This window comes from Glycine max, chromosome 18 (assembly GCF_000004515.6).
Source record: "Glycine max cultivar Williams 82 chromosome 18, Glycine_max_v4.0, whole genome shotgun sequence".
NCBI classification, from domain to species: domain Eukaryota; kingdom Viridiplantae; phylum Streptophyta; class Magnoliopsida; order Fabales; family Fabaceae; genus Glycine; species Glycine max.
This window is the reverse complement of record NC_038254.2, coordinates 40,883,753-40,900,344: the sequence shown is the minus strand read 5'-3', so window position 1 is coordinate 40,900,344 and position 16,592 is coordinate 40,883,753. Positions and strand designations below refer to the sequence as shown.

At 35.2% G+C, this 16,592-nt stretch overlaps 1 pseudogene; it reads left to right on the top strand.

Annotated features, from left to right (window-relative positions):
- The first annotated feature begins 496 nt into the window (after positions 1 to 496).
- The window catches only part of LOC100787701 (putative receptor protein kinase ZmPK1), a 37,005-nt pseudogene continuing 20,909 nt past the window's right edge, over positions 497 to 16,592 (top strand).

Genomic DNA, 16,592 nt, shown 5'->3' with positions numbered 1-16,592 from the left:
GGTTGCTTCATGATAGCATGAGATATTTGTGTAGTTGTTGGAATGCAATGAATAACATGTTTGTCTTGTAGCATATGTTGATTAAAGCTTCATTTCAAAAAAGCATAAATATGGTTGAGCACATGTTTAATTCCCCAGTATATAAGAAGTTACACTACTTTATATCAAGAAAAGCACAAGAGATCCTTTTCCATGAGTTACAAAGGGTTGACTCCATAGGTACTGATAATTCTATTTGTGGTTGCACACTTAGAGTTACTCACAGTCTACCATGTGCTTGTGAACTTAAACAATTTGCAATATATATGGCTCCATTCATGTACATTGAAATATGTTATCTATTCATAGTTTAGAAGACACAGGTGACTCTTGGGGAAACTTAACCTTGACACATGAGGTTAATGCATTGTTAAAGAGACTTTCACCACTAGACGTGTGTGGTAAAATCACCTTAAAGACTAAATTTTATGAACTTGCATTTCTGAATACCACTTCAATGTGTCCCCCTCCAGAGAAAGCAAAAACAAAGGGTGCGTTGAAGTCTGTAAAATGTACTAAACGTGAACCTTCAATGTGGGAGAATGTCAATGAAATGAGCACAATGGTTGGTAGTTTTGGAACTCCAAGTGTGGCTCACAAGGTTGGTCGTGACAAGAAGAAGAGAAAAATGGATCATTATATGGATGAATTTCTTGATGAGTTGCAACAATACATTATGAACACTAAAGATGTCACACCAGATGAAAATTGTGGTTATAGGACAATTGTAGCTTTGCTAGGCCAAGGTAAGGAGTCTTGGTCTCTCATTTGTCAACATTTGATTTGAGAACTTCAAACATGACACTCTCTCCATGTTCAATTATTTGACTCAAAAGAAAGATTGTTGGAATTAATAACCTCTTTGTATGTTGACTTTGGTTTAGTACCCAAAGAGAAGTGAACGATCATTCCTGACATAGGTTATGTCATTGCCAGTAGGTATAATATTGTATTGGTCCACTTATATAGGCTACAAAGTTGGACTTTCTTTCCACTTAGGAATCTCGTGATAGTTGCGTCTTATCTTATTGCAATTGAATTTCTCAATGGAAATCACTTTGTGCATGTATACATTATCCACTAAAGATATCATTTACTTTTGTAAGCTAATATTTATTTATTCACTAACTCCATCTTTTATATGATAATATAGTTATTTTTAAGGGATAATTGTCCCTTGCCTCCTGTTGTACCCCAATGGACAAAATATTGCACACCGAAGCCCGTTTATGGAAAAATCCTTACATGAAATACATTCAAGCTTTCAACTCAATACATTTCAACCAGCTAGAGGATCTTAATATGTAATAGACCTTTCTAAGGATTGAAATTATTTTAAATGCTCAATGCATATCCAATTAATTTTATGGATGTGTATGTCAATATGTAGTAGACATTTCTATGAAATCTCATTTAATACATACGTTTTTTTCTCTCTGTCAAACCACTAGAAAAACAAAAAATGTACAATGGAAGAATCATACTCACTGAATAGTTTTTTATAGAAAAAAATTGTACAAGAGAATTGTCATTTTGCTATACTGTGCAACAAAATCATAATTTTATTGTACATGTCGTATTTAGCCTCCTTTACACAATAAAGTTGTGATTCCGTTATATATTTTTTCATAAATCATAATGCACCACAAAATCATAATTATGTTGTATATGGAAAGTGTAAAATAAAGTACAATAAAATGTCAATTCCATAGAACAATGGTTTGCACAGCTCCCACAATGCATGATTCCATTGTGAGGGCCAATATTTGAAATTTTAAAATGGTGGTGAGGGCCAATATTTGGTTGGGACCAATACCCAAAAAAAAAATTTGGCAATATGTTGAACTATTTTCTCGATCCTCGGTATAGGACTAACGTGACCAACGTTGATTTGAAAGCCCGAATATTCATAGGGCCTTGAGAAAGGACCCTTCCCACCAGCCAAAAGTCTTATAGTTCAGCATTGGCCGGTTTTTTTACCTATCTACACACTGATGTAAGCTCCATTGGAGCCTGTAGGCCTAGGATCTTCTTCATCAATGGATTCCTTTGCTTCTTGGAAGATGAATGGCAGCGGAATGGAGAAGGAAGAGAGACAGGAGACACCACTTCAGGAGAAGATGAGACAAGAAGAAGCTCACCACTATAGGAGGCCATGGATAAGAGCTTGGAGGAATAAGGAGATGAATGAAGGGAGAGGAAGAGAAGAGCACGAAATTTTGTGCTCTAAAAGAGCTCTAAAATCTGAAGTTTAATTTTCAAATGATCAAAGTTGAAAAAATGCACACACATGATCTCTATTTATAGCTTAAGTGTCACACAAAATTAGAGGGAAATTTGAATTTCAATTCAAATTTCACTTGAATTTGAAATTGAATTTGTGGAGCCAAACTTTGGAGCCAAAATTTCACTAATTATGATTAGTGAATTTTAGTTATGGTTCAACCCACTAATCCAAGATCAATTCCAAGATTCTCCACTAAGTGTGCTTAGGTGTCATGAGGCATGTAAAGCATGAAGGACATGCACAAAGTGTGACTATATGATGTGGCAATGGGGTGTAGTAAGCAAATGCTCACCTCCCGCTTTAAAATTTAATTGGATTAGGCTTCTAAATGACTTTGGCAAGTCTTCTAAATGCATGAAATGCATCATTTTTATGAGTAAGAAATAAAGTCCAAGTATACCTAGAATAGTCATCAACAATTACTAATGCATAGTAGCTTCCACCAAAACTCATGACCCTAGATTGTCTAAACAAATCCATGTGCAATAATTGTAATGGTTGAGTGGTAGAAACAATATTTTTAGACTTAAAAGATACTTTTGTTTGTTTACCTTTTTGGCATGCATCACATAACTTATCTTTTTCAAATTTTAATTTTGGTAAACCAATAACTAGATCTTTTGAAATTAATCTATTTAGATTATCCATGTTAATATGAGCAATTCTCTTATGCCATAACCATGGATCACAATCTTTACTTAGAAAGCATCTATCATTTTCAGATTTTTGTTTTAAATCAATCATGTAAACATTATTTTCTCTGAAACCTATATGTTCAATATCTTTGTCATGCTCATGCTTGATATCACATTTTTCAGAATCAAAAGATACTTTATCCTCTATCACATAATTGACTAACACTTAATAGGCTATGCTTTAAACCTTCTACAAGTAACACATTTTCAATAGGAGTAGAGGAACTCGTACCTATTTTACCGATTCCAATGATTTTGCCTTTGTTGTTGTCGCCATATGTAACATGTTCACTTTTCTTGGGGAAAATAGTTGTAAATTTTGATACATCTCCCGTCATATGCTTGAACATCCACTGTCGATGTACCACTTCTTCCTTACAGATTCTTCTTTGTTGTTTTCATGAGATTTTGTCATGAGACACAAGTTGACTTGGCCTTCATCATGATCTGGGAATAACCTATTCCTGAAAATACTTTTGAAAAACAAAGAATTTAAAAAGGCCATGAATCTTGAAGTTGTTAAACTTTCTACAAGATACTTGCTCTGATACCACTTGTTGGATCATGTGGCCTCGGAATAATTAAGAAGGGGGGGGTTGAATTAATTATTAATGAACCTTTACTAATTAAAAATCTATCCTTCTTAATGTTACTAAAATCAATTAGGCTTTTACTATAATGTTAAGAAAGTAAAGAACAGAAATAGAAACTTAACCAAAAGTAAAAGCGATAATTAAAGTGCATAGCGGAAATTAAAAGTGTAGGGAAGAAGAAGACAAACACAAGAGTTTTATACTGGTTCGGCAACAACCCGTGCCTACATCCAGTCCCTAAGCGACCTGCGGTCCTTGAGATTTCTTTTCAACCTTGTAAAATCCTTTACAAGCAAAGATCCACAAAGGATGTACCCTCCCTTGTTCTCTTTGAACAACCAAGTGGATGTACCCTCCACTTGAACTAATCCACAAGAGATGTACCCTCTCTTGTTCTCAGTCACAACAACCCAAGTAGATGTACCCTCTACTTGTACCACAAAGGATGTACCCTCCAATGTGTTAAGACAAAGTTCTCAGGCGGTTCGTCCTTTGAAACTTTGTGAAGGGGAAACAAAAGATATCTCAAGCGGTTAGTCCTTTGAAATCTTTTGTTTATGGGAAAGGGAAGAATCAAAAGAATTCTCAGGCTGTGTCGTTTTGAATTCTTTGACAAGGAAGAAGGGAGACACAAAAGAATTCAGGCGATTAGTCCTTTGTTCTTTTGGAAAAGGGAGAAGAGAGACACAAAAAGAATTCAGGTGGTTAGTCCTTGGCGAATTCTTTTTGGCAAAAGGAGAAGAGAATGAAAAAGACGAATAGCACACTTTTGTTTTATGTGAAAGAACAAAATTTGGAAACCAGAAAACTCAGAAAGCTTTTGGCAAAGGAAGAAGAAGAAGAAGTTCAAGAAGATGTTCAAAGAGATTCAAAGGTTGTAAAAGAATATATATAAAAAGTTGTTGAAATGCAAGTCAAGGTCTTGCTTTTATAGACTCTTCATGTCTGGTCAAGAAAACCATTAGAAGAGTTATAACCTTTAGAAAAACCTGAAAACCATTGGAAGAGTTATATCTTTTGATTTTTATTCAAAACTTGTCACTAGTAATTGATTACTAAAACCATGTAATCGATTACACAAAGCTTTTTATGAAAGGATATGAATCTTCACAATTGATTTTGAATTTCAACGTTCAGATACACTGGTAATCGATTACCAATACCTTGTAATCGATTACACCATTTTGAAATCAATTGGAACGTTGCAAATTCAGTTGCAAGCTTTTGAAATCAAACTTTGCCACTAGTAATCGATTACAGGAAACTGGTAATCGATTACCAGAGAGTAAAAACTCTGGTAACTTAGAAAATTTTGAGAAAAACTCTTCTGAAAAACAAAATTGTGCTATGTTTGTTTTTTTGAAAAATCTTTTCAATACTTCCCTTGTGAAGTCTTCTTGATTTCTTCTCTTGAAACTTGAATTCATCTTCTCTTGAATCTTGAAATCAAACTTCTCTTGATTCTTGAATCTTCTTGATTTCTTTTCTTGAAACTTGAAATTAAACTTGATCTTGAACTTGTTGACTCAATCTTGAAATCATTCTTTGGGATTTTTGTCATCATCTTTGTCATTATCAAAACTACTTGAATCAACTTGATTTATCATCATGAAGCTTGCTTCTACAAAATCTATCCTGAGGTTCATGAGAACCCTAGGGCCTTCTTCAGCAACTCTAGCTCAATCCTCTTGGAGCCTCTTGCTCATGGCTCTAGTGACTGGTCCCTTCCTAGGAAGGATTGCATCATCCCCTTCCCCTTGAAGAGGATTTGACCTCAAATTTGTTATTTCCTCATCCTCAATATCAGCTCCACCTGCAAAAGGAATTAAATCATAAATGTTAAAAGTGGTGCTGACTCCATACTATTCTGGGAGGTCCAACCTATAGGCATTGTTATTGATCCTCTCCAAAACCTGAAAAGGTTCATCCCCTCTAGGGCTAAGCTTGGATTTCCTTTTAGTAGGGAATCTATCCTTCCTAAGATGGAGCCAAACCCAGTCACTGTCATTAAGAACTAGCTCTTTTCTTCCTCTATTGCCTTTAGTTGAATACACCTTTGTTTGGTTCTCTATTTGGTTCTTAACCCTCTCATGAAACTTCTTTACAAACATTGACCTAGATTCCCCTTCTTTATGTATAAAAGAAGTGTCCAGTGGGAGGGGAATGAGGTCTAACGGTGTTAGGGGATTGAACCCATAGACAATCTTAAAAGGGGATTGCTTGGTGGTTCTATGAACCCCCATGTTGTAGGCAAATTCTATATGAGGAAGATACTCATCCCAAGACTTATGGTTGCCTTTCAGAAGAGCCCTTAAAAGGGTGGATAAAGACCTATTCACTACCTCTGTTTGCCCATCAGTTTGTGGATGACAAGTGGTAGAGAAAAGAAGTTTAGTTCCTAGCTTAGCCCATAAGGTTTTCCAGAAGTGGCTAAGGAACTTAGCATCTCTAGCTGACACAATGGTCCTAGGAAAACCATGGAGTCTCACAACTTCCCTGAAAAAGAGTTTTGAGATGTGGGAAGCTTCATCCACCTTGTGGCATGGTATAAAGTGTGTCATCTTGCTAAACCTATCCACCACCGCAAAGATAGAGTCTACACCTCTTTGGGTTCTAGGAAGCCCAAGGACAAAGTCCATACTAATGTCTACCCAAGGTGCAGAGGGGATGGGTAAGGGTATGTATAGCCCATGAGGCATCACCCTAGACTTGGCTTGTAAACAAGCCACACACCTAGTGCAATGCTTATGGACATCTTTCTTCATATGGGGCCAATAAAACTTTTCTTTGAGTAAGACAAGGGTCTTGTCTATCCCAAAGTGGCCCATGAGCCCACCCTCGTGGCTCTCTTTCACAAGTAATTTCCTAATGGATCCTTGGGGTATGCAAAGCTTTCCCTCTTTGAACAAATACCCCTCAGCCAAATAGAATCCATCTTGGGCCTTTTTCCCACAACTCTCATAAATGGGAGAGAAATGTTCATCTAAAGCATACAAGTCCCTAATATTATCAAATCCTAAAATTTGGCCTCCTAGGGAGCAAAACCATGTGTGTCTCCTAGAGAGGGCATCAGCTACCACATTTGTTGTTCCCTTTTTGTATTTGATAACATATGGAAATTGCTCTAGGTACTCTACCCATTTTGCATGCCTCTTGTTTAACTTGATTTGCCCTCTAATGTACTTAAGTGATTGATGATCACTATAAATGACAAATTCCTTGGAAACAAGGTAATGTTCCTAAGTTTGGAGGGCTCTTATTAAGGCATAAAGCTCTTTATCATAGGTGGGGTAGTTGAGGGTGGCACTATGAAGTTTTTCACTAAAATAAGCAATAGGGTGCCCACCTTGTAACAATACATCTCTAACTCCCACTCCAGAGGCATCACATTCTAGCTCAAAAGTTTTAGAAAAGTCAGGAAGAGCTAGAACAGGAGCCTTAGTAAGCTTTTCTTTGAGCAAAGCAAAGGCTTGCTCTTGTTTTTCACCCCAGGTAAATGCCACATTCTTCTTCACAAGCTCATTGATAGGTGATGCAATTGTAGAGAAATTAGGAACGAACCTTCTATAGAAGCTTGCTAACCCATGGAAGCTCTTAATATCTCCCACACTTTTTGGGGTGGGCCATTCTTGGATGGCCTTGATTTTCTCAGGGTCCACTTGGACCCCATTTCTACCAACTACAAACCCTAAGAAAACTATATTATCTACACAAAAAGTATACTTCTCTATATTTGCATAGAGGGTGTTTTTCCTAAGGACTGAAAGAACTTGCCTGAGATGTCCTAAGTGATCATCTAGGCTCCTATTGTACACTAAAATATCATCAAAATAAACAACTACAAATCTACATATGAAATCCCTTAAGACAAGATGCATAAGCCTCATAAAGGTGCTTGGTGCATTACTGAGCCCAAAAGGCATCACTAGCCATTCATACAAACCAAACTTGGTCTTGAAAGCGGTTTTCCACTCATCACCCTTTTTCATGCTGATTTGGTGATACCCACTTTTAAGATCAATTTTTGAAAAGATATTGGCACCATGCAACTCATCAAGAAAATCATCAAGTCTAGGAATGGGGTGCCTATACTTTACAGTGATGTTGTTGATGGCTCTACAATCTGTACACATTCTCCACGTACCATCCTTTTTGGGCACCAACAACACTGGCACAACACATGGGCTTAGGCTCTCTTGGACCCAGCCCTTCTCCAACAATTCTTTAACCCGAGACTCTTTCTCCATAGTCTTCCGAGGGTTAGTCCTATAGGCTGGCCTATTAGGAAGGCTTGCTCCTAGGACTAAATCTATTTGGTGTTCTATTCCCCTTAAAGGAGGTAGCCTAGGGGGTATCTCTTTGGGAAATATATCACCAAATTCATGTAAGAGTTCTTGGACCTTTGGGGGTAAGGTCTTGGACCCAGCCCTTCTCCAACAATTCTTTAACCTAAGATTCTATCTCCTTAGTCTCCTAAGGGTTAGTCCTATAGGCTGGCCTATTAGGAAGGCTTGCTCCTGGGACTAAATCTATTTGGTGTTCTATTCCCCTTAAAGGAGGTAGCCCAAGGGATATCTCTTTGGGAAATATATCACCAAATTCATGTAAGAGTTCTTGGACCTTTAGGGGTAAGGTCTCAAATGTAGGAATTGTGGCAGTGCTAAGGGATGTTTCCCTTGATAGGAGAGGATAGAAAGATTGTTTAAGAAGGAGTGCTCTTTTAATATCACCTTTTGTTGCAAAATGATTTTCCTTTTTAACAATATTCTTGGAGGAATCCTTTTCCTCTTTTTCCTTCCCCTTGGCCTTTGAAGACAAGACCTTACTATCCTTCTTTTTCTTTTGTTTTTCTAGTTTTTCTTCCTCATCCCTCTTATCTTTCATAGTTACTTGATCTTTGGCCACCTGTGAAGGTGTTTGAGGATGCAACACAAATTTAGTGCCAAGATGGGTGAGGGTAATCTCATTAGTTAGGCCATTGTAAATGATCTTCCTATCAAATTGTCATAGCCTTCCTAAATGAATATGTCCTGCCTCCATGGGAACTATATCACAATTAACTTCATCCTTATATGTCCCAATGGAGAAAGTACCTTCACTTGTTGGTTAACTATCATTTCCCCTTGCTCATCGAGCCATTGAAGTTTATAAGGTTTTGGGTTGGGAATGATAGTGAGGTTTAACTTGGAAACTAATCTTGTGCTACAAAAATTGCAACAAGATCCACTATCCACAATGAGAGAACAAGTTTTATCTAAAATTTTGCATCTTGTATAAAAGATGTTCTCTCTTTGGGATTGAGATAGATCACAAGATTGACCTCCAAGGAGCCTTCTAACCATTAATAGGTCACCTTTTTCATGGGGGTAGGCTTCCTCACTAGACTCTTCACCCCTTAATTCATCTTCACTTCCACTAGAGGAAGGGAAAGAAGTAGTCTCCTCTTGACTACTATAAATGTCTTGACCCCTCATGATCATGGTTTTCTTTGTGGGGCATTGAGAGGCAATGTGACCTCTCCCAAGACATTTTAAGCATTTAATGTTGCTAGTCCTTTCTTGGGAACTAGTCTTAGGGGTGTATTTCTCTATGGTCTTACCCTTATCTTCCTTGGGTTTTGAAGGTGCAGCCCCTAAAATTCCATGGGCTTGGTCCTTCCTTGGACAAGAGTGAGAGCCATAAGATTTTGAAGAAGGCTTTCTTTTAAGTTGTTGCTCCACTCTTATACAAAGTTGGACTAGCTCATCTAGGTCCCTATATGGAAGGAGTTCAACCTTGTCCCTCACTTCCATATTAAGCCCACTAAGGAACCTAGCTATGCTTGTTCTTTCCTCCTCCCTAAGTCCAGCTCTTAAAAGGAGTAGTTCCATTTGTTGTCTATATTCTTCAACACTCATACTCCCTTGTTTAAGCCTTTGGAGCTTGTCCATAAGCTCCCTTTCATAGTAGGAAGGAATGTGCCTCTTCCTAAGGGCACTCTTAAGATCATTCCAATACTCTACTGGAGGATCCCCATGAATCCTTTGTTCCCTAACAAGGGAAGTCCACCAATAGAGGGCATACCCTTGAAAGCTAAGGGTAGCCAATGGAACTTTTTCTCTCTTCGCTAATATGATGGCAAGCAAAGAGTTGTTCAACCTTCATTTTCCAATCTAAGTAGCCTCTACATTGTCCTTCCCATGGAAGTATGGGAGGTTAATGTTAGCCTCTTGAGGCTTTCTTTCCTTTTCTCTCGTATGGGAGTGAGGTCTAAGATGTGACCTATGCCTTCCTTCATAATAGTCACAAAGTTCCTCACTTAGGCTTTTGCAAGAGTTATGACTACTATAGGAGGCATGTTTTTCTTTTCTTAATTCTTTTAGTATTTTCCTTCTTTCTTCTTCCCTTATTTGTTCCCTCTCATCTTGATTTATTTTTACCATCTCTTTTCCTTTTTCTTTTCTTTCTAGTTTTTCTTTCCATAACTTGAGGGAACTCAACTCATCTAGGATTCTAGATAGAGGGTCCTTGTGACTAGTACCCTTGCCATTAACACTAGATGAATGATGACTCATGTTGGTTCCTAAGTTGTGGTTCTTTCTTGTTGGGGGTTTGTAAAAAAAAAAGGTAAAAGCTAAGGTTCCAAAATAACTCAAGATAAGCGTGATAAGAAAGAAGAAATTACTATGCAATAACAAGATAAACTAGGTGTGACCAGTAAAGAAAATAAACTATGAAAGTAAGCAAGAAATTAAAGTGAAAGAAATGTAAACTACGCGGATCCTAAGAGTGTTTGGATGACCTCATTTAAGGTTCCCAACAAAACACTCACTATCCTAAGGAAAAATTGCCTAAAATTATTACACACAAATGGAAGTAGGGTGACTTATTGGAGGCTCCCAACTTACTTCCAATGAAAGGCCTTTTTGTTACAAAATTTGAAAGCAATGAAGGTAAGTAAATTCTCAATTAAAAAAATTACAAAAAGATCCTCAATTTTTGGTGATTGTTCTCTCTTTAGTGATTCACTCAATTTGGAGTGCTTCTTAGTCCAATAGCTCTTAAGGTGGTTTTCCCCTTGCTTCTTGACTCAAATTCTTCAAGGGATGGCACCAATCCTCCTTTTCAATTCCCTATATGACAACTCACAAACAAGGAAACAAAGAGACAAGCAATAACCAAAGACCAAAAAAATTAAATGAAAGCTAAACCAATAGAGTTTTAACAAGACAAATTTTCAAGGATTATTCAACAATTAAAGCAATGAAAAGCACACAAAAGCAAGCTAGGACTCAAAGAGAAACCTAAAATGGCTCTAGAGTAGAGTAGAAAAAAACTAAAAAAAAAAGACTCAAGAAACCTCTAGTTTTGGAACTTGTATTAACAGTAATTTTCAATTGAAATTTCAAAACTAGGATTGGTATAAAATAGGCACCAATTATAGAACAAATTTTGAGCCAAAACAACAAGCACACTTCCCTTTCACTTTTTTTTTTCTTGGACACTGATTTTTCAGCCAACTTGTGTGATTTTTATTATTTTTTCCTTTAATCCAAATCGCTTGGTTCTTTTTTCATAATTTTTTTCCAGATGTCTAGCAAATTCATTAACAATTTCAGCACAAAACACGTAGTGACCAATTCCCAGTAATTTATACAAGTTCGTATGTTCAAGCTGCCAACACCAGCGATTTCAACCTAGAAATCAAGAGTAGTGTTTATGTTGCTTAAGGCATGAATAGTTACAATTTATGTTTGCTTATGCTCAATTATCTTGAATAACACAATTCAAGAGAGATTAAGACTTATTTTGATTCACAAATCCAGCCACAACTAAGCACCACAACTCAACTTCATCATAGGCATCATGTAGGAAACTTAGAAAAAAAAAGTTCAACAACAAGACTACTTCTAGGAATTGATTTAGAGCATGTTATGAACTAAATAACATGCATGAATTAGACTCAAAATTCAAAAGATAGGCTAAGAATGACAAGAATACATGAACAAATGTATCTAGAATTCAATCAACAAAATAAAAATTCAACACAAACTTAGAACATAATGTGACAATTACCATGACTAAACATGACTCTAAGACAACATGGATTAAGTGATTTGCACTTAGATTTTTGTGTTTTTTTTTCTAATCAATATTTTGGAAGAAAATTTAGATCTAAGGTTCAGCGCAAGAATATTATGAATGAAAAATGATAGAACATAAAATCAACACAAAAACATGATTCAAAAGTATATCTACAAAATTTGAACCATAGAAACGCAAGAACAAGTGTAGATCTAAGATTTAATCGGTTTATTTTTTTTGAATCTACTATAAACAGAACCAAACCACAATACAATGGAGGGTATACATGGGGAATAAGATGAAGAACAAGGAATTAAAGAGAATTCATCGAACAAAAAGATAGAGGAAGCAAAAGAACATCACCTAGATGAAGATGCTCTTGATACCACATGATGTAAGCTCCATTGGAGCTTGTAGGCCAAGGATCTTCTTCATCAATGGATTCCTTTGCTTCTTGGAAGATGAATGGTAGCGGAATGGAGAAGGAAGAGAGAGAGGAGATTCCACTTCAAGGAGAAGATGAGTCTAGAAGAAGTTCACCACCATAGGAGGCCATGGATAAGAGCTTGGAGGAAGAAGGAGATGAATGAAGAGAGAAGAAGAGAAGAGGATAAAATTTTGTGCTCTAAAAGAGCTCTGAAATCTGAAGTTTAATTTTCAAATGATCAAAGTTGAAAAAATGCACACACATGACCTCTAATTATAGCCTAAGTGTCACACAAAATTGGAGGAAAATTTGAATTTCAATTCAAATTTCACTTGAATTTGAAATTGAATTTGTGGAGCCAAACTTTGGAGCCAAAATTTCACTAATTATGATTAGTGAATTTTAGTTATGGTTCAGCCCACTAATCCAAGATCAATTCTAAGATTCTCCACTAAGTGTGCTTAGGTGTCATGAGGCATGTAAAGCATGAAGGACATGCACAAAGTGTGACTATATGATGTGGCAATGGGGTGTAGTAAGCAAATGTTCACCTCCCCCTCTAAAATTTAATTGGATTGGGCTTCTACCAATTCAATTAAATTTTATTTCCCAACACACACATCAAATATTCATGTAGTGCATGTGAAATTACAAAATTACCCCTAATACAAAAACTAGTCTAGGTGCCCTAAAATAAAAGGGCTGAAAAATTCTATATTTCTAGGGTACCCTACCTACATTATGGAGCCCTAAATACAAGGATCGAATATAATGACATTCTAGTCTAATATGTACAAAGATAATTGGACCCAACCTTGGCTCATGTGCTTAGAAATCTACCCTGAGGTTCATGAGAATCCTAAGGCCTTCTTCAGCAACTCTAGCCCAATCCTCTTGGAGCCTCTTGCTCATGGCTCTAGTGACTGGTCCCTTCCTAGGGAGGATTGCATCACACACACTCTCTTATAAAAATACCTAAACTAGACTACTTTTGTATCTTATTCCTAAACTACACCAGTTTGCTTTTTTTTTTTTCTAAGGAAGTCGGGTTTGGCCACCCCAACTTCCATTGGTGATGTTTTGCTTTATATATATATATAAATTAAAATTTAATTAAAATTAAATATTATATTATATAAAATTATTTTTATTATATATTAAAATATATATTTATTAAATTAATTTTTGAAGGATTATTTTATAATTTTTTTAATTAAAAAATGATATTATTAAATTTAATTATTTTTTTATATTATTTAATTTATTTAAGATATTTTTTGTTGAATATTTGTTTTAAAATTTGAATTTAGTATAATAATATATTGATTTTAGTAAAAAAATTTAATTTTAAATTTAATTATTTTACTAAATATAATTAGTTTATTTATGTCATTTGATTTAATTAGAAATGATAAAACTAAAGCTTTTAACAATTTATCTACAGAAGAATATTACATTGCATTATCAATAAAATATTTAAACAATGACATTTGGTTAGGGAAAAACTTAAGATGAGGATATATTAGGACAATTGTTTATGCTATGATCGTGTTGTCGGCAAAGTCCACATTTTTTTCTACGTGCTCGTTCATTTTTGTCTTCGTCTCTAAAAAAATTAATGTCACACCAATAAAACTGACATGACGTGGATAACTCAGTTTTTTTTCACTCAATTGTTTTTTTTTTCACTCTGCAATTTGCACATTATGGACCCTTGTAAATATGCTTAAGTGTTCATTTACCCGTTCATCTAAATGCACAATTAACTAGTAACTCACCCAACTATAACCAAATTCTATAAATACCCCTACAACTAAAGACATTCGTAACAATTTCAAATTTTCATCTCAATCCCTACCACAATGTGTCACCTAACTGCATATGTTTGTGTTTACTACGACGACCAAATTTGCAATACTAATGAGGGCACCACCTTCGTTAGTAACAACACAAAAACTTTCATGGTCAACAAGGTCATAACCTTTACACAATTGTTTGAACTTGTTCACCAAAAACTAAACATTGACCCAGAACAACATATCCAACATCTCCACTTTCGGTGCCCTATATTTGAGTCAGGACAATGTTATATGTACATATCTTTTATTCTGCGAGATGATGCCGATGTTCGACAAATGTTCAACATTTTTTACAACAACCCATCACTACCATTTGTGGAGTTATTTGCCATAATCTGTCACAATAATAACCCACCAGGCAACCAACATGGCTCAACCTCTAATCTTGAGGACTTATCAAATGAATACGAGACTTGTTGGGTCAAAAACCATGATAGTGATACTGACTCCTCTTCCGGGCTCGAAGGAAGTAACCTATTTCCATCCCACGAACCTATATTCAAACAAGATTGGTAATCTACGGATTATTCATGTCTAAGTTATTTCTTCTTTGAGATTTCCATGTAATGTCTTATGTCCGTCTTCAGTTATCACTTTATGTATTGAAATAATTTTTCCTTTAAATTTAAATTAGCAATTTTCAGTTTACCCACTTTTACTGCAGTAGTTGACATGGTAACATAACTATCAAAATTCATAATACTTTGCCATTTACACTACATTATTTCTAAAAATTAAATGTCTCATCGACAAAACTGACATGAAATGGACAACTCAAAATCTCTTTGTTCACTCTGAAAATAATCATGGGCGTTTGTTGCTTTAATTACAAGGGAAAAATCACAGTCCAAATTGACAACACTCTGCAATTTGCACACGTCTCTAAAAATTAAATGTCTCACCTGCAAAACTGACATGAAATGGACAGCTCATAATCTCTTTGTTCACTCTGAAAATCATCATGAACGTCTGCTGCTTTAATTACATGGGAAAAATCACAATCCAAATTGACAACACTCTGCATTATGAGTTGTCCATTTCATGTCAGTTTTGCAGGTGAGACATTTAATTTTTAGAGACGTGTGCAAAACTGACATGAGATGGACAACTCATAATCTCTTTGTTCACTCTGAAATTATAATGGGCGTTTGTTACATCACTAACTAGGAAAAAAGAAACATTGGATTCCAATACACATCAAGGTGGCAGAATACTCATACAACTATAAATAACACAACACACACAATACAAACACACAATCTCACATAACATAATTTCACAAACCAAATTCAATCTTATTACTATGTCATTTTTGGGAGAAACAACCAGTTAGACCATTGCTAACTCCATATTAGCTTTCATTTTTCCAAATTGATCAATCACTCACAACCAAACTGGTGTTTATTTTCAAAGTCTCACCCAACACCAATGTGAGTTCCTAACAATTGTTCTTTTGATACACTCAAGCGTAGAATGCACAACACCCTTCAACTAACCAACGATCAATTACTGGATGAAATCTACTACCGACAACCATTCATAGATGTAGGTCAACAATATTTTTTTCAATCTCTACAACTGAAAAAATGATGATGATATTTACACAATGTTAATGTGCAATGAGCAATACTCGTGTGTTGGTCCTATAGAATTATTATGTACCATTATTAAAACACTGGATGGTATACTCAATGTATTACAAGGGAAGTGGAACATACCACGTCAAGGTAAGTTTTTGGGTTACTCCTTTACTAGAACTAATCCAATAAGATTTGGCATTTCTTCGGGATATGGCATGGAGAAACTCAAGGATTAATCAAGCAAGTTGCACCTATAGGGGTTCCCCCTAATGGAATTCACGGGTCGTAGTTGGTTAGACGATTGTTCTTTCGACAACCAGGTCATTCTAAGTATTCCGAAAATTTGATTGAATATTAGACAACATAATTGAAAAATGATGAAGACGTGCTAAAGGTGTTAGCACAATCCAATTATTGGAAACGATTCTACACAATAGAAATTTTGGCTATTTTTAGCAAACCAGTAATCCAAATAGAAGAAGACATGTATTCTGCCCAACATATTTCAGATTCTCATTAGTTTTGTTATGTTTGCGTTGTAATTGTAATTTTTAATATGTTTCATTATTGTTGAGTATCATTTCAGTTATTGTAATTTGAGTATTTTGTCTACTTTATAAGATAGATGTGACATATATTTTTTTGCGGTGTTTTTTTTTTACTGTATTTTAATACTACTAACTAATTTTATTATTTTTTAATTATAAGAACATAAAAAAATTAACAAAACATAAATTTAATTACACAATTACATATAACATAAATAAAAAATTATACTCTAATTTTATCCAGTTTTTATATTTTTCTTTATATGTACATTTTTGTTAATAAAAAAATAATTTAATCAATATTAAAAAAATAGTTTAGTAATTAAATAATTTTAAAAATAATTAAAAATATTTGTATATAATATAATATTTAATTTAAAAAAAACACATGAAGGGAAGTCAGGGTGTCCAAACGGACTCTCCTAAAGGAAGCAAAACTGGTGTAGTTTGAGAAATAATTCTCAAAGTAGTGTACTTTAAAAATTTTGATGAGAGAGAGA